Consider the following 19,340-nt stretch of genomic DNA (forward strand, 5'->3'; position numbering starts at 1 on the left):
GAGAAATGGACAAAACAGCTCATGGAAGGCTTGTCAGTGACTGAAAGGACAGTTAGAATTTGAGTTTCAGCCTTGTTATATTCTGTCAGCAAACACTGTTGTTTTAATGGTGGTTTTAAAATTACAGAATGGCAATGCCCTTTGTGCCATTTGTAATAGAAATCATGCAATTAAATAGTCCTGAGGAGGAAGTACATGGTTCCCCAAACAGGTTGCACACTGCAAGAAGCCGCAGCCACTAAGCAGTTTGTTGCAGCATGCGCCCATGTTTCAAATGTTGTAATTTTAGTATAGTGAGTAACTTCTGTTTGCCAATCTAGAGCTTCATTGGGAAATGACCTCACTGCCATAAGGCCTTCCCTTATTTCCCACCCCCCATATCCATAGTTGTTTACCTTCTCATGCAGTTCCCCCTGCTAACCACAAAAATATACTCAAATATACTCAAGGTTAAGTATAAAACAAATCTACCATGTTATAATAGGCTATTCTATTTTTTCTTCTATTACGTGATTACTGGTTTTCAAACTTGGATACTGCACATCTACAGGATACCATCTAATAAAGCAGCCAGCAGGAATTATGTAGCTTAACTATGTCTTAGTTCTTGAAACATGGTCTCATCATGAAATCAGCAGCAATCTGGCATATTTGTTCTTGCACCACAAAACCCTACTGCACCATATTCACTATCTCAAAATATTAGTCAAGGAACATTTAAATTGATGCAAATTACGACCAGAAAATCATAAACATTAACTGGAGAATAATTTGTTACTTCTGCTATGCAGTGGCATGCTCACATGGAATATTTCAGAGCATCTGGGCTGGCCCAGTGCATCTCGGGGAGCTCAGCATTCCAGGTGTAAAAATAATAAAACTTCTATGGTCCCTTACTGGCAGATGAAAGTTAAGTGTCGAAATAAGCCTCCACTGTGGATTTTTAAAAGAGCACTATTGGATTAAACCAGACTATTCCAGTCTAGCATCCCACTCTCACAGTGGCCAACCAGATGCTTATGGGAACCCCACATGCAAGACATGTGTGCACACTCTACACTTGTGTTCCCCCAGTGACTGGTATCCAGGGCATACTGCTTCTGATACTGACTTATCCCATAACTCAGTTATCATGACCAGTAGCTATAACGATCAGTCAGGGATGCTGAAGTTGTATACTGCATTGCAGAATCTTTGCTCAGTGCAGGATCTATGAATGTTAAGTGGGTGTCGGTACACAATAATTCTTCATACTACCAGGCCTAAAAGACACTCCCCCAGTACACACACACACACAAACACAATAAATTGAATTTCAAGTGCTTTGACTTCCACATTCCTCTACTGCTCTGATGTCAATCAAAGGATACTGCAGCGTCACTCAGCTACAGCAAATGCAACGCTTTGGGATATTCAGTCCTCCACATTCTATAACTGACAACCTGGCTACAGCCCACTTTGACTCACATTGGAGCGGCTAAGGAAATGGAAGCCAAAATGTTTTGCTATAATAATTTGATCAGTTTGTGAGTCACTGTAATAAATACATGGTATTAGTGATTAAATGCATCCTTCCACGATTGAGAGCGAACTTGTCTGAAGTACTGTATGAGATACTGCCACCAACTTTGATACACAAACCCCCACAAAGGAAGACTGATTTCCCCAAAGAGAACTTCTTAAGCTTGGCAGCAACACAGGCTTTGATTCAGTCTTCAGAGTTCTGTTGGACAGGAGTGAACTGGGCAAAACAACAACAACCCAGCAATTCTTTCCCTATTGAGACGGTTCCACTGCTCTATCACGTCGCTCCAAAACAGTCCACAGTTGTGGGAACAAAAGCTCAGCTGCTTCATTCTTAACTGTCCCAGCGATCTGCAGTGGGTCAGAGGCTGACTTAGTAGAAAAACAAAGACTCCCATTTTCCCACTTCCTCTCTAGGGCATGCCGGCCAGAAAAACTTGCAAAAGGCAAAGGGGGTAGGGGAGAGACAGTGGGCAGAGAGACTAAAAGCTGTCAGGTTCAAACTGCCAGAACTCACAATGAACCTAGACTGATTTGTTAGGACTTGTGTCCACCTATCAGCCACCCTCATATCTTGTGGTAGCAAATTCCTTAGTTTATCTGCACTGTATGAAGTACGGTAGTTCTTTCTTTTGTCAGTTCTGTATCTCCCACCATTTGGCTTTGATGGATTGCCAAGGCTTCCAGTATTATTGGAAAGGAATACAAACTTCTGTCTATCTTCTACACACCATGCATCATTTTATATATCTCTATCATATCCTGTCTGACCCATTATTTTTCTAAGCTAAAAAGCCCCAAATTGCCCCTGACCCTGGAGGTACATCAGCCACCATGACTAGCAGCCATAGCCTGCTCCTCCTTTGATTCCTGCAATAGAGAGGTGCTCTTGGCATCCCTCCTGGAGGAGACCGATTTTAGGGAACAACCAAGCCCTTGCAATATACACTAAAAAAAAATACTGGTTTTAATATATATACCGTATTTATTTTAATGTTTAGATTAGTTGTACTTCTAGCCTGTTTTTCACCAAATAGCCCCAGGGCAGCTTAACGAATATATAATTAAGGTAAGTACAGCTGCACAATTACAAACAAAATGAGAACCACAAAGACAACCGACAACAAAACAATAGCAAGGAACTGTAGTGTAGGAGTGCTGATATTGCAAATTAGAGATGTAGTCAGAAAATGTCAACTGTTTTCACAATCACAGTTTTTGGTGCTGACAATCCCAATATCCTTTCTTAGGTTTCTAGTGAGAGCACATAAAAACCAGCAGATTGTGCTCTGCTTTTCATAATGCTGCCAGCAAATATGCAAAGCGAGTAGCACCTGCAACAAAATGTTAACAGTGTGCAGTGCTTCTGTTTATGGGTGCAGGTTCCAGAATATTCCATTCTACTACCCCTTCCAAAAAAGTCAGCATTTCATGGCCACTAGGGTCATGGGCAACATTTGGAACTGACATGGCAAGGCATCACTGAGGCTGGGACTGTAATTAACTCCCCAGGCACATGTACACTTTGCACTCTTAAGCACTGGGTTGCAGGGGGAGAGAGGCAAGCCTTCCCTAAAATTAGGGAAAGCCAGAAGCGAAAGGAATAGCTCCTCTTCAGCTGACCTTTATATCCTCTGGAAGGGGGTCCTTACCAAACATATCAGTACAGTTCTTATGCATAAAATGTGTCCTTTACTTGTTTAAAAGCAAGAATATAGCTGTGTACCTTGAAATAACCTTTAAGGGGGACATGGATAGAGTGAACTTCAGACTTCCTAGAAGAGAGATTCAGCTTGGATGCACTGCCAAAGGAGAGTGGATTTATTTGGATAGACTCCAAAGTAGATGACAGCAGTGATGATAGTTGAGCATGTGCTATAACCTTTTGAAATGCTATGTATACACACTCACACACTTTAACAGAAGAAGGCCACCAGCAAGCTGAGCTTTGGCAATGCTAGATAGGATTATTAATGGGAATTAGAGAACTCACACTAGAGTGCTGAAGGAGAGGGAAGGTGACTCTATTGAGGAATCACAGTAATAAACATCCTTAAGCTATTATCTCCAGTTCCTAGCATAAGGCTGGTAGAGGATATAAAAGATGGGTGGTCTCAATTTGTGTGTATGCCCAATCTCTCTTCACCCCTCACCCAGGGAGCTATTCAGCTAGGCTTTACTGGAGCAGATCTACTTAACTTAATGGACCCAACTTAATCATGTTTATTAATTTCAGTGGATCTTCTTTAAATAAAACCTAGCTGAATACAACCTCCAATATTTTGGTCAACCATCTCAATATTGTTTATAATATGCTCTTCATTGCAATGCAGCTCCAGAGAGGGTTACAAATAAAATACAAACTTACATTATACTACAGTGCCTTAGAAAACAAGGCAATTAATTACAAGCATAAAAAGAAAAAAAAACCCACATCAAGCCTGACACTAATATCCACCAAAGTCCTGAGTGAATAGAAAGGCTTTCACCTGGCACTGGAAACTAACGAAGTGGGGCTTTATTTTTCTATGGAAACTTTCCATTTCATAAATTCTTAAGTTCACAATGAACAGATGCCAATTGCAAATACAGTACTGTATTAAGCAAGCTTGTTACCTTTCTTTACTAAGTACAATAAAAACAAATATGCTAAATTAGACCACTCTCTAGGGCAGGCACCCCCAAACTCGGCCCTCCAGATATTTTGGGACTACAACTCCCATCATCCCTAGCTAACAGGACCAGTGGTCAGGGATGATGGGAATTGTAGCCCCAAAACATCTGGAGGGCCGAGTTTGGGGGTGTCTGCTTTAGGGCATCAGAAAATTTCCCAATTGAAATTACCCTAATTGTATTTTGATTCTTGAAAAAGAAATCCAGAAAACCCAACATCACTGCAGGAAACTCAAGTGGTGTAAGCTCCAGTCACATCTCAGAGGGATTCCAAAGCTGGGGCACCAACCCAGAGATGGCTTGCCCCTTGTGTCACTGCATAATAAGCTTCCCACAGAGGAATTAAGCAAGGCTGTACAGATGGAGGCCCTATTCCAGGCAACCTAACCTCAAATTGTGTGGGGCTTATAGCCATGTTTGTTTGGGGTGCTGCTACATGACCACCACATACAAGCTGCCCTGGTTCCCACCAGACTCTTCTCCCCTCTTCCTCCTCCATCTCCATAAGCCCTGCTGGTGCCCAGAAGCTCTAATTTGGGGAAACCCTGTACCTTCTCATAATCTCCCAATACTTAAACCAACAGAACCAAGGCAGGGAACCTTTGATCCTCCAGATGTTGCTGAACTAGAGTTCCCAGCAAGCATAGCTAGTGGCCAGGGTTGATAGGACTTGTAATTCAGCCACATCTAGAAGGCCAGAGGTCCCACACCACAGCAACAGAGAGACACAAAATAATTAGAAGCACAACCAGCTCTCTTCCCAGGAAGGGTCCCACACCACAGCAACAGAGAGACACAAAATAATTAGAAGCACAACCAGCTCTCTTCCCAGGAAGGGTCAATTTGACCTGCAAAAATATTCAACTCACAAAAGCAAAGCAATTCAAATTAGTGGCAAATAAGATTTATCTGCAAGCAAGAGATGGCATAGCTACTGTCATTCTGGAAGCCCCGGTTCTTCTTGGGGAGGATCCATCTCAGAGCAAAGGGCACTAGCTAAAGCCAGGAACATTCCAGCTTCATTAGGTATTCCATTACAGACCAACACAAAGGGCATTTTAACATGTGAGGCTTAAAAAGCATTCCAAGAGGAAAGTAAAGCTATACTGGCCAAAATACACACCCACTTGTACGGGGGGGGGGGGGGGGAGGGAGCACAGCCACGATTACAGATGAAGGGATAACTAAATAAATTCCAAGGCATCAAAATGGTCTCACAAGGGCATCAGAAACGGCCCAAGGATATGATTTGCGTGACCTGCAAGGAGACACTTTGAATTTAAGACTGAAGAATGCAAATCTTGATTGAGAAAGTAGGTGCTGTCTCTGTTGCATGAGGAAAGGGGAACAGGCAGAGGGATTCTGGAGGTGGGGAGCTGCAAAGAACAAATGTTTGTCCTTTCAAAACATGTGGTTTCAGATACTGATACTGATATTGCACAATTGCAAGCAGAGGCGGATTTAGGGAAGCACAACTGGTCTTGTCACACTGGGTGCAGAGCCTCAAGGGCACCACGACGATGAGGCTGAATGGAAAGGGAGAGGCTCGATGGGGTGGGGTGCCAAATTTTGGTGTTGCATAGGGAGCTGATGAAATGGGAGACCTCAAGGTCTGCCACTGTTGCAAGGGCTATCATTTAGTCAGCTTTCCACCTCCAAGGTATGCCAGCTACATTTTAAAAACAGACCATCTCATAGAGACCCAACATGATATAGGAGATGGGATGGGAGATGGACCATTTCAGACAGAAACAGCCACTCTGCAATCAGGCTAGACTGTTTCTAACTATGAGGCACATGCAATCCCCACCCCCATTGTAACATTGTGATGGGAGTAGCCAGAGCTGTGGAACTTGTTTTCTTCAAGAGCTCTTTGGAACAGATACTATAGGCCTTATCTATCAAGGTCACCCTACTCTATACATCTGGGCATCAACCTCATTAAAAGAGCTGCTTCCCAACAGTGTAGGATCTGCACAGATTTATCAAACACTGATTCCAAAGCATCCTTCTGCCTCTTCCCAGTTGCAAATCATCTTATTCCAGCCAGGATCATGACAGCTGCCTGGATTTTCCTACAAGGCTACCATGACACACTAGTTGCTCTTTCTCTCTCTGCCACTTGGCAATCTGCTTTACATCACACCCTGTTTTCACACATTCCATATCTGTTCCAGCAGGCTTTGCTTTTTGCCAATTTGTTTTTCATCCCTGAAGAAAAGGCAGCAACACCAGTCAGTACTTCACGCACACACACACACACACGTATTGCAAATGACAGGAAGCCAGCTAAGTTACCTGCAGCTAAGGCTGGGGGTACTTACTAAAGGTAGAGGTATTCAGTGGGCAGACCCAAGATAGCAACTCTCCAGTAAGCAACCATATCATAGATTCCTCATAGCAGAAATTGGGGAAGGGGCTTCTTTCCTGTCAAAGTTTCAATTTTCCCAATTCAGCAGTCCCATGCCTGCCTCATTTTATTTGCTAACTTTGGGGAAGTTTAACAAAGGCACCAGAAGAGGCTGCCTTAGACCAGCAATGAAGGAGTTTTCAACTATATTCTACTCAACAAGAAGCAACCATGTATACCTCCACTCAGTGGAGGGTGGGGCTGAGATGAACAGCCGAGGAAAACACACTTTGTGGTTTCCCGATAGACAACTAAGCTCCTCTCCTTCTGCTCGCTTTGTTCCTTCTCCATCTGCATACGGCAGTCATGAAACTATCTCTCACAATGTAAGTTTAGAATCCAAAGGGAGGCAAATTTTTGCACATCTGTCAAAAACCCTCAGGCGACCACAGCAACAACTGGTGCAGGTTTATAGTGACTCTTCTTTTTTTTAAGGATGACCCATGGAATAAGCGCAGAGGTTCCTCTGTAACTAAAAAAAATCTGTGGAAAGGGCGACTGTCATAATGATGCCCACCAATTACAATCTACTAAGTGAGTCACAGTATCTTTTTAAGATGCTTGTTTCGGGAAAAGAACTCAATGAGTTGGTTTAGCCTTCTAGACCATTATGAAATGCTTTCTGCACACATAGGAACATAGGGTTTCAGGCAAAAGGTCTTGCCCAGCTTCACCTGGAGATGTCAGGGATTGAACCTGGGACCTTCTGCAAAGCAGATGCTCTACCTCTGAGCGACAGCCCTTCCCCGGCTGTTGAGTTGTTGCCTTCTCTGTTAACTAAGGCTGCCTACCAGCCCTCTAAAAGCCTGGAAGCCTCGGAAGATGCTGCAGGAGGTGCCCTTCCTGTCTTGCTCCTCCACTGCTCTTCTGCTCACCCTTCTTGCTGTGGAGCCAGAGAGCCCCACTTTCTGTGGCAAAGTGGGAAGAAAGGTGGGCAAAGGCACTAGTGGAGGAGCACAGTAGGAGAGGGTACATCTTCCTTTGCTGCTCCAGTCTGTTTTTTAAAAAAAAAAAACAACAACCCACAAACAAAGCAGGGACAGATATTATCTCTTAAGTTGGCAGCTGGCAATGTTGTTGTCAATAGACTGCACCACCCTAGAACGCCTTGCCTCAATCCGAAAAACAGCAGCAAAAAACAAAACCCCAATAAAGTGATAAATCATTGGAAAAGAACAGAAGTTTATAACCTTGAATGGGAGACAAAGCTTCTTTGCAGGCATTAAGACACTCACGTGACTACTGCCTCTTTATGGGGCTTGTTTCCTCAGAAGTGTTGAGAAATGGTGTACACTAGAACAATTTGTTCTGATGTCTGAGTGGCCTTCTGCACTCCCAGGCCTCTGAGTTTCTGAGGTGGGGTGAGGGGTGGTGGGGAAGATGGGGCCAGCTATGCAACTTCTTCATACTCCTCTTTGTTTGGAATGCAGTGCAAAAAAGACAAGGAGCCTTTCTTGAACAACAGCAGCCCTATGCTAAAGGCCATTCTCTATGAGGAGAGCACACGAGCCATCCTTCCTACACTACAAGCTGCCACATTAAATTTTTTTTTTAAAGGTCATCTTGCACAAATATTTGAGAAACGGCGCTACACAAACAAATAATTCTGCAAAAGAGAGTTCTTAGAAAGCCTGGCCAAGAGCCATGGCTATGCTTCCAGTTCCAAGGACAGTAACAACAGCTCCCCACAAAAGTGGGGAACAGATCGTTTCGAATTAATTCAAATTTTATCAAGCTGCATCATGAAAACATAGCTCCCTAGATGGGCCTATTTCCATCCTGGGTAAGCTTAACACAGACTGGCATCAGAATCCGTTTGTTCTGTGGCTTATTGGGTTTGGAGCAATTAAAGCTAGCCTTATTCATCAGTCTCCTTAATTATAAACTATAATTATAAGCTCAGCCTTCATTGTCAGTAGCATTACTTTACTACAATATATAAATGATTCTGGAGAATGAGTAGATAAACCCTCTTTTTTATACAGGAATCTCAACAAGCTCACATACATACATGCTGCACAAGAAGTACAGTATTTTGGCTTTACGCAGTAATGCAAGATGAAAAACATCATGATGGCAAGATATCCCCACTCTGAACCCTACCTTTAGCAGAACTTTCATTTAAGAAAATGAAATGGTTTCAATAACTGGGCAGCAGTAAATTCATTTGGGCATGAATATTGGTTATAGAACCTAACAGATTCCAGAGCATTTTGTAAGCCTTGTTTCAAATTCTGACTAGGACTGAGATGAGCATTTTCCAGAAAATGTACTGTTAATGGGGAGAGAGACAAGAAGCTTCATTTACTCAATTCAATCACTACCACTAATGCTGTACAGTGGTACCTTGAGTTATAGACGCTTCAGGTTACAGGAACTTCAGGTTTCAGACTCTGTTAACCCAGAAATAGTACCTCGGTTTAAGAACTTTGCTTCAGGATGAGAACAGAAATCACGTGGCAGCGCAGCAGCAGTGGGAGGCCCCATTAGCTAAAGTGATACCTCAGGTTAAGAACAGTTTCAAGTTAAGAACAGACCTCCAGAACAAATTAAGTTCTTAACCCAAGTACCACTGTATTTATAAAGCACAATAAATTCCCAAATTGCAATTATAACCCGTAGCGATCAATTACTACAATTTACAACAACACTAAATAATTCAGCTTTACGTCAAAATCAAAATCCCCTCTTCCAAGAAAAATCCTCATCCACTGATGCATAAGATCCTAATTTCATATGGTATATACTTATAATTATGTACACATTCGTGTTTAGACACAGACTTTCAAAAATAACAGAGATCTTCCTTGTAAGGGTGTGTATGTTGTGTACTTAACATGTTGCATTGCATGAATGAAAGTAAAGTATAAAGTACCACTAACAAGGTGTGAGAAGATAAGCATCTGAACACTTTCTTTTGCAAAAGGGCAGTGGGTAGCTGTAAACAGTGTTTAAAGCGACCAGAATTTTCAGGATGTACATAGTTTTACAATTTACAGTTAACAAGTAAGGCCAGCCAGAGTTGAGTCATCCAGAATAGAAATGGTACTGTCCTGAGTGATATTGTGCAAACTATGAGTTCTGCTGGTTTGACACCTCCTAGCAGCCACAATTATTTAACTCATTTCCCACCAGAGGTTCCCCTACAGTAGGAGACTAATGGGGCAGGTTGGATCTCTTTAACAAAAGAATGCACCGTCCAGTGTAGATGGAGCTAACAAATGCAGTTCCTGCCACTATATAGGGCTCAGTCTGTTTGTTGCTGAAGGAACTGTGTATCTGTGTATCTACAGCACAGCCTGAGCCTTGCCTTACCTTGTCTTGCATGCAGCTGGAGCCTCACCTCATCTCGCCTCACCTCATTCCACTGCTGCCTACTCCCTAGTTCAGCAGACTAGAGGAAAAACAAGACAGAGGGGCTGGGGAAAGGCTGCATGTGTACAGTAGTGCTCACGAGAGACAATGTGGTCTAGTCTAGTGGTTAAGAGTGGCTGACTAGAACTTGGAAGACCCATGTTCAAATTCCCATTGAGCGGTCTTGGTCCAATCACATGCGCGTGTTCTCTCTCTCTCTCTCTCTCTCTCTCTCTCTCTCTCTCTCTCTCTGTGTGTGTGTGTGTGTCTAAGGCATCTGATAAGGAGAACCACAGTGTGGGTGGGTGTCTGTGTATGGTGCTTTGAGCTCCTTGGGAAAAAGGCAGGATATAAGTAAAGTGGTGATTCAGGGGCAGACTCAGTAAACTTTTGTAGTACGGTGCCCTGTGTGAGGTCAAAATTTGGTGCTCCCAAATGGATCTTCTCAATTATGGATCGTCTCAATTTTGCGCCTCCTCGGCTCGGTACCCTGTGAGGGGAGACAGCCCACAGTGCCCCAATTCTGGCACTGGGTGATATCAATACTTTGCAAAGAAGTGTTTGCCACTAACAGTTTACCTTTAACAATGCGCAAACTGCAGTTTGTTTCCATAACGGTTTACCAAGGCAGGGTGGCTTTTAGATACAAAGCCATTTTATCAGATGTGTGGGCTGTGAAGCTATACTGAAAAAAACACCATGCTGTTACTTGCACTCCTCCACCCCACTTCTTGAGTGCTTATTGCTGCAAGAACAGAGGTCATCCCCCTCCATCCCACCTCCAGTGAAGTTAACAGACAAGACTCCACTCTTGTTATCAAAGCTTTCCTAATCACTTAGACCAGAGAAAACTAGACTGCTTCTGCTGAAATGCAGAATTAACCATCTTCACCATATTTGTTCTGTACGGCCAGTGAGACCATAGGAGAGAGCAGAGAGTATTTGTGCTACCTTACATTTGCTTTCCTATAACACTCTCTCCATTTCCTCTTCAACAGAGGCCTTTAAGAAGTGCAAGTGCCCAACTAGATGTGATGGGGCTGGGGTCATTGGTTTCTCATGAGCCTCCAGTTTTCACTTGTGAAGCAGGAAAGAGTCTAATTATCATAAGATGTGAATAGAAGGGCCAGTGGAGCTTAAGCATCTCTTCTCTTATGTGGTGAATCACCCTGCCCAATAGCTTCAGGCTGCTTTTCATGTCCTGGCAAGTCCAGCTTAGCAGGGTTTGAATGAATCCTAACTCAAAGTGTGTTGTGCATTGCTTATTTGCTTACTTGCTTATTTATTTACTTAATCTCCCCATTCATTTCTATTCCATCTTCCATCCAAGGAGCTCAAAGTGGTCTACGTAGTTCTTCTCCTCCCCATTATATTCTCACAGCAACCCTGTGAGGTAGGTTAGACTGAGAGTGAATGACTGCCCACGGCTGAGGGGGGATTTGAACCCTGGTCTTCCAGGTCCTGGTCCAACACTCTAACCACTAATAATAATAATAATAATAATAATAATAATAATAATAATAATAATAATAATTTTATTTATACCCTGCCCTCCCCAGCCAAGACCAGGCTCAGGGCGGCTAACACCCAATATAAAACAAATTGACTGAAATACAACTTAAAAACAAGATTAAAATACAACATTAAAACATCAAAACTCAAATCAAAAGCTTTTTTGGGGATGAAAACGTCAAGTCTTCACCAAGACTAACTACAATATATTGCAAGTGTTAATGTAAAGTGCAAATGCCAGAGTTCAGATCCTTGATGAACTGCAAAGTTCACTCACTGAATGGGAGACTCACTCCCTTTCTGAGCTAACCCTGCCTCACAGCACTGTTGTGAGGATACGCAAGTTTTGCTATTTTATCACCCACAACTCCTTAGCATGTTTGCAATGTTCCTTTTTATGGTGTTGAAGGGTTGTTTTATTTTTGTTTTATTTTTAAAACCTGGCTGGCCTAGAACTTCCAGAGAACATAGTAATATAGGGTCAGGCAGGAATATTCTAGTCATTAGGACAGTGATGGCCAAACTTGGCCCTCCAGCAGTTTTGGGACTACAACTCCCATCATTCCTAGCAAATAGCACCAGTGGTTGGGGATGTTGGGAATTGTAGTCCCAAAACAGCTGGAGGGCCAAGTTTGGCCATCACTGCATTAGGAGATAACCAGATAAGAGAGGAGAAAAGTCTGCATTGCAAATTCAGGCCTTAGAGGCTAGATCCAGCACTAGGGAGGCCCTCTGCACCCTTTCAAAATCCCCTCTCATGAAAGCACCAAGGATTCACTCTACTAGGTTGCTTCATATACTGGCTTTCTCCCCCCCCCCCCCGAAACTCTGTCCTCTTTGCCCTTCCATCTAGTGCTTACGTACTAAGGCTTATGGTTTACAATTTAACTTTGCCCCATTGGTGTTGGGTTACTCACGGCAAGCTGCCAACAGTTAAGTCATAATGAATTTATTCCAATGGATTGCCTCCCAAGGGCACTATAATTCACAAGCAAGGCACAGTGATGTGTGGTTCAAAGACTAAAGTTTTCCACATACACTTGGTTAAGCCATTGGCATACTCCATCCTCAAGGGAGTCTTGGTGCTGCAATATCTGGTGGTAGAAGTGGAGTTTTCTCATCAGGAGACTACCCATGGATTCCTTCAGCTTCCCACAAGTCTGTTTCTGGGGGAGCAGTTGCACAATTCAGGTTTGCATGGTACACAAACAAGAATTTGCAAGGGAGTCTCATTAATGTAGGCTCCTCTAACTAAACAATGGCCAGAGATTATGGCTGCTTGCATACTGCAATCATGTGGAAGCACAAAATACAGCCGTGGACAAAAAATTCAATTACATTTTTTAAAAGGAGGTTTTCTATTCCAATGGTGGCAACAAGAACAGTTTGAATTGAGCCCAGAAACAAAACTGGTAGCCAGTGTAGACATAACAAAACTAGAGCAACAATTAACCCCAGTGAACCACAGTTCTGGCTGTTGTGTTCTATACAAGCTGATGCTTCCACCCAACTGGCCCTTATAAAGGGTTCAGAGCATCTGGTCCTTAACAGCTCACAGCGTGGTAAGAGATTGAAGGAGGTATTAAAACTCAATTAAGAAAACTCATTTAGCAAAGTTCTAGTACTGATGCCTTATCACAGAATCCAAATCTCGGAAGCAAGAAAGCCTATACAGTGGTACCTCAGTTTACATAAGCTTCAGGTTACAGACTCCGCTAACCCAGAAATAGTGCTTCAGGTTAAGAACTTTGCTTCAGGATGAGAACAGAAATCATTCTCTGTGGCGTGGCGGCAGCAGGAGGCGCTATTAGCTAAAGTGGTGCTTCAGGTTAAGAACAGTTTCAGGTTAAGAACGGACCTCCGGAACGAATTAAGTACTTAACCCGAGGTACCACTGTACTGTACAATGCCTCCCATTTCCTGAAGCAAGTTATGTCCATACTGAGTAACACAAGTAAGAAAGGCAGTCTGGATAGGTGCACAACTGGGGCTGAATTTCATTCTTCTCTCTTTCTCTTTATACTCTAGTGACAAATTGACAGGACTAAAGGTGGCTCTTTAGAAAGTGACAAATGATGTGCCCCACCATCACAAAACTCCTAAGAGGCTTCAAACATCTAGAACCTTCTGAAGCATTGGAAGAGTTACAGGGAGATAACGAGAAGGCTCATCATCAAGCAATCATGTTCCTCGCTTCACGTTACAAGAAAAGAGTTTCCAACATCAGGAAAAACTATCTGACAGTAAGAGCTGTTCAACAGTGAAACAGTCTTCCACGGGAGGTTGTGATTTCTCCTTCCCTTGAGGTTTTTAAGCCGAGATTGGATGGCCATCTGTTTTGGATGTTTTAGTTAAGATTCCTGTATTGTAGGGGGACTAGATGACTCTTGGGGGTCCCTTCTAACTCTATGATCCTATAAAATGTTCCAACTCTATGATCCTATAAAATGTTGTAAGATCAACCAATGAAGTAGGTTAGAATTCAATAGGAGGACTCTTTAATGCCCCCAAGTTATGCTGTTGTCACCTGATCACCCACTCATAAAAAAGGAGTTACCATCACATTCTTAAAGAGAGAGGTCTGAGATTTAGTCCGACTCAAGGTAGTTACATAATGTTTAAATGATTGAACAACAAATTTAGTAGTAGCCAGCTTGCACCTGATATACGCATAACCCCCTAACGGCTCTGAAAGGAGATTAGCAGCTGACCTGTGCCAATTGCTGATTTCTGAAATCACGTGACCATCCCCTTTATCTGACTACCAGAACATGAAGCACAGCCGTTCCTAACATTATGTACTGTAAACAGCACTTCTCTCAGGCATGAGTATGAGGGAAAACTTGTGACAAGAACAGACAACACCTACAACCCAGGAATGCATGCTATCTGCACAGAATAGCAAATGCTTACAAAAGGCAATCCACATAAAGTTATTAAGAGGAATACTTTTCAGACAGGATTTATAGGGTGCTAATGATTTTTTGGTTCATTATGTTTTACCTTTGAATGCTGCTATTAGTTGGTACTATTATGTTGGTTTTACCTTGCTAGAAAAACAGCTTGGGGACCATTTTTGTTGGAAAGACAATATATATGCTGTATTCATTTATATCTAAATTAATATTCACCATGTCAATGCTTCCTGCAGAGTAATGAACAGGTCTAGGGACAAACACATGAAGATGCCCCAAGGAACAAATTATTATATGCTACAGGAGATAACAAAAAATTAAATTAGACATTTAATAACCATCAGAATATAACCTAGGGAAGATTCCTTCCTAGCCACAAATACACAGGAACAGTGCTCACAGTGCAAAAGCATAGGACTCCTTGATATCTTAGTGCACAGATGAGCAATATCAAGACACTGTTGGAGTCGTATCAGCCTAGCCAATGGTAAGAGGTGATGGGAATTGGTAGTAGAGCAACATCTGGAGGGCGACAGGTTGCCCATCCTTGTCTTAGTACTTTACTACAAGTTTATTGCTCTGTCATCTCCATTTGTCACTATTTCTAAAACTCAAGCAGAGTTAACACACATTGCTTGCAAATGAAACACTGATCTTATACAAGATTGAACTATATGGTCTGCTCATATACAACAGGGCACATTAGAGGTTACATTCTACACAAACATAGACCTTTAATTAAGGATTGAGTCCCTTGCACTCATGCTAGGGAACAGACCTTAGTGAACCCAACTAGAATTACTTCTAAATAAACACACTTAGGACTGCACCGCATGTCTTTGAGGGCTCAAAGGTGCCAAAAATATCCTCTTACGAAGGGAACAGTTACTGAGTAGCCTCAGAAGACCAGATCAAAAGGCATGTCTAACACTACCCTTACAGGAGGGTCTCCTGTCAAGCCATATTCTTCTCCCTGTAGTCACATGGAAACTTGCTTCTTTATCACCCGATGACATAGACCTGATCACAGAGTAGCCAACACTGAGTCCTGGATCAAGGCTGGAACCAAAGGTCTTAAGGAAGACACTAATAAAACCCTTCTTATATCATCCTAAGCAAACCTCTCTGGAATGTCAAACATCTTTATCACACAAAATATGCAATTCTTGACTGCAGAGTGTAGAGGATGTGTGTGCATGAATCCTCACTACTGAGAATGTCCTCGCATGCTTTAATGGTTTTGCTGATTGTGCCAAAGATTAGTGATGCTTCAGAAGGCTAGTAAGATTCCCTCAAATAACTTCTTGTTGATGACCATTTTCTGGCAGTAGCTAACACAGTTACTTGCATTTTCTTTGGAGATACTTGAGCTATACTGGTACATATGATCCATCACAACAGGGATTCTTCTGACTCATCAGTGTATCACTGGTACTGCTGCAAATGTGTTGCCAGCTTCCCAGCAAGAGCACAGAGGACTTTGGCAGCTGTCAACACGGGTGTGTACAAGTCTTCTAGTTCCAAGCCAACAATAAGGTGATAGACAAAAAGCCACGACAGATTTAAAGCTCCAGTTTTGATTGGCAGAGGCGCAAGGGGTGTTTAACCCTCTTCCCATGCTATTTCTGCATTGACCATGACACTCCCCTCCTGCAACCAAGATCAACTTTGTTGGATGGGGAAAAGAGATTCCCAAATGATGCCTATATTATTTCCCAGTTGGTTCTAAGAACAACTCCATTGTGTTAATGTGCCTGCATGTTAAAATTCTAATAATAACGTGGAAGGAAAGGGTTAGACACTAAACTACTTGACTCAGAGGCTTTATCTCCCATCGACTTTGTATTCAGGGATATAGTACACCTTACTGAATAAATAACATAGCAATACAAAGTGAACAGCAGAGGCTTTAAATTTGTTTGTGTCTGTTTTAACAGAAATTTGTGCAATCTTAATTATGGATTTCCTTTCCTGAGCCACAATTAAAACAGATACTGTATGCATACACAATATGCATACATATTAAGTTTTCTCATTGGGAGTGACTCCAGTTCAACTGGAGCTCAGGGGCATGTAACGTCACTTTAAATGCATTTCAAGACTATATATCCCATAACCAGTAAGTCTGGTTACTCCATGGGGTGCATCTTAATAAGTTTACACCTGGAAGTTTCTAGATGCTCATTAGTATCACTCACTTTGTAAAGGAATTTTTAATTAACAAAACAAGCCTGGGTTCCTGTCGCTTCTACCTCTACAAAGTTCATATCTACATTTTATATCTCACTGGGCTGTTTCAGCTGCCATTTGCTTTTTAAAGAAGTCTTTGATCCAGAATCCATGGGACGAATGTACATATATGGCTCCTAGTGTAGGTGGGCAATGAGTAAATGAAGATTAGATTACCAGTGTGCACTTGTGTGTAAAACAGCCTGCACCATCCAGGTGCTCTCCAGGCATTTTGGACAACTCTGTGCTCTGCAGTGATGGAAGTTCTAGTTCAGAACATGTGGAGGGCCCCAGAATGGCAAAAGCTGTAAGACTACAATTTACATCCTGCCCTTCTTCCCGAAGGAGCCCATGGCAGCAAACACATCTTTTTTTTAAGCATTCTAAAAAATGGTTGAAAACTTTCTCTACACTGTTCTTGTTCACCAAAGCTGATTAAATTACCAATGGAATTGAAAGGGAATGTTTCAAATGACTAATCAGAAAACAAAGTACAAAAGTATGTTCATTATCACCAGCAATTACAGCACAAGGTGCAATCTCCATGACAGAATGGTTTGCCTAATTTTGCTTACCAGTAAGATTACGAGCAAGATTAAAATAAGTGGCCACTTGAACACTGTTCTTACTGATGATAAAGTGACACAATTAATGTGGCCATAAGCCACCCACGTTTTAAAGCTTATAGGTATTTATATTGGTGAATGGACAGCAAAAGGAATAGATGGCTATGAGCAGCAAATTTGCATGTACAGTACTGCTTGTGTAAAACATGTAGGAAAGACTCATTCAAGAGCTGGGATTGGCTGCTGCTCATTGGCAAGTGCGCACTCATGGTAAACATTTACATTATGTATGAAAGGTTATGTCATTTCATTGCCACTTGCACTGAACACGTATTATGCTTTCCTACTTCTTCCCAAATAGACCCCTACCCACTAGCAGGAGTGGCCTAAAAGAAAGTACCGTATTTTTCGCTCTATTGGACGCACCGGACCACAGGACGCACCTAGTTTTTAGAGGGGGAAATCAAGGAAAAAAATATTATCCCCCCCCCAGCCCCAAAGAGCAACGGACAGGCTGCACGCAGCCTGTCCACTTCTCCCAGAGCTCCTCGGGGCTGCGGGGGAAGCCCGGGTCCCCCCCCCAGCCCCAAAGAGCAAAGAAGCCAAGACAGCGCGCGGGATCCATAGCCGCGCAACTTCTCCAGCCAGGAGCTAAACCTCTCCAGTGCAGCTAAAGAAGAAGACAAGGCAGCAAGCACGATCCATCCCTGCCTTGGCTTCTTCTTTAGCCTTGCGCAGCATCTTTAGTCTTGCACAATGGGATGGATTGCGCCCGCTGTCCACCGGGGCTGGACTAGATGACTCCTGGGGTTCCCTTCCAACCCTGCAATGACCTCGGAAGGTGTTTGGGGTCTCCACCACTGGAGGCTTTTAAGCAGCAGTTGGGGGACCATCTGCCTGGCGTTCTTTAGCTGTGATTCCTACATTGTGAGGGGGCTGGGCTAGATGACCCTTGGGTGGCCCTCCCAACTCTATACAGTCCTACAGTTCTGCGGCAGGAGATCCACAGCCACTTCACACAATGCTCACTCCCAATTTTCATCTAAGAGACATGTGGCTTCAGTGTCTAGGTAGGTACCCCCCTACCTGCCACACTTCCCCCACCCCACTTAAGCTGAGGGAATTCCTGCCCAGAGAAGCTCCCAGCAATCACGGAGGAGGAATCCGCTGCAGCCTTGAGCAGCGGAGGATCCATGGTCCCCTTCCTTCTCTCCTCCGTAGTTGCTTTGAAGGAGGAAAGTGGGAGAGGAGCTGCTTACACGAGTGTAAGCTGCTCCCCTCCCACTTTGCTGCTTCAAAGGGAGCCCAGGACGAGGGAATCTGCTGCAGCCTGGAGCAGCGAAGAGGATCCATGGGTCCCCTCCTTCCCTCCTCCGTGGTTGCTTTGAAGCAGGAAAGTGGGAGAGGAGCTGCTTACACGAGTGTAAACTGCCCCCCTCCCACTTTCCTTCAAAGCAATTACGGAGGAGGAATCCGCTGCAGCCTCGAGCAGCGGAGGATCCATGGTCCTCTTCCTTCCCTCCTCCGTAGTTGCTTTGAAGGAGGAAAGTGGGAGAGGAGCTGCTTACACGAGTGTAAGCTGCTCCCCTCCCACATTGCCGCTTCAAAGGGAGCCCGGGAGGAGGGAATCTGCTGCAGCTTCCCCCACCTCCCGCAGAAGCCGAACGCTCTTTAAAGGGGCTGTGCGGCTTCTCCTGGCTTTTCTGGGAGGTGGGGGGATTCCCCCACCTCGTAGAAAAGCCCGCAGGAGCCGCGCAGCCTTTAAAAAGGGTGCCGCTCTTGGGGGCTTTTCCCCAAGGAGGGAGAAGGGACTGCTGCAGCCAGTCAGTCCCTTCTCCCTCCTGGAGAAAAGCCCGCAAGAGCGCACGAAGCTTGTGTGCGGCTCTTGAGGGCTTTTCCCGCCTGCCTCCCCCCTGCATTCGCTCCATAGGACGCACACACATTTTCCCTTGCTTTTTAGGAGGGAAAAAGTGCGTCCTATGGTGCGAAAAATACGGTAATCAGAAGTAACTATGCAATGGGGAAAGCTGAAACCAGGGAACTTCCTAGCTATTCTATAGTTAGGAATTAGTCTTGGCGAAAGCCAGGGGCAAACGAAGGCTAACCTGTGGCGGGGCAAACCGCCGGCTGTGCACGCGTTGCGCCACTACATATGAT

General features: G+C 43.6%; 1 protein-coding gene across 2 annotated transcripts in view; it reads right to left on the reverse strand.

Annotated features, from left to right (window-relative positions):
- Window positions 1-19,340, reverse strand: part of PNPLA2 (patatin like domain 2, triacylglycerol lipase) — a 41,375-nt gene that overhangs the window by 18,852 nt on the left and 3,183 nt on the right. The window lies entirely within an intron of this gene.

The sequence above is a fragment of the Podarcis melisellensis genome (assembly GCF_964234715.1).
Source record: "Podarcis melisellensis genome assembly, chromosome: 1".
In the NCBI taxonomy this organism is placed as follows: domain Eukaryota; kingdom Metazoa; phylum Chordata; class Lepidosauria; order Squamata; family Lacertidae; genus Podarcis; species Podarcis melisellensis.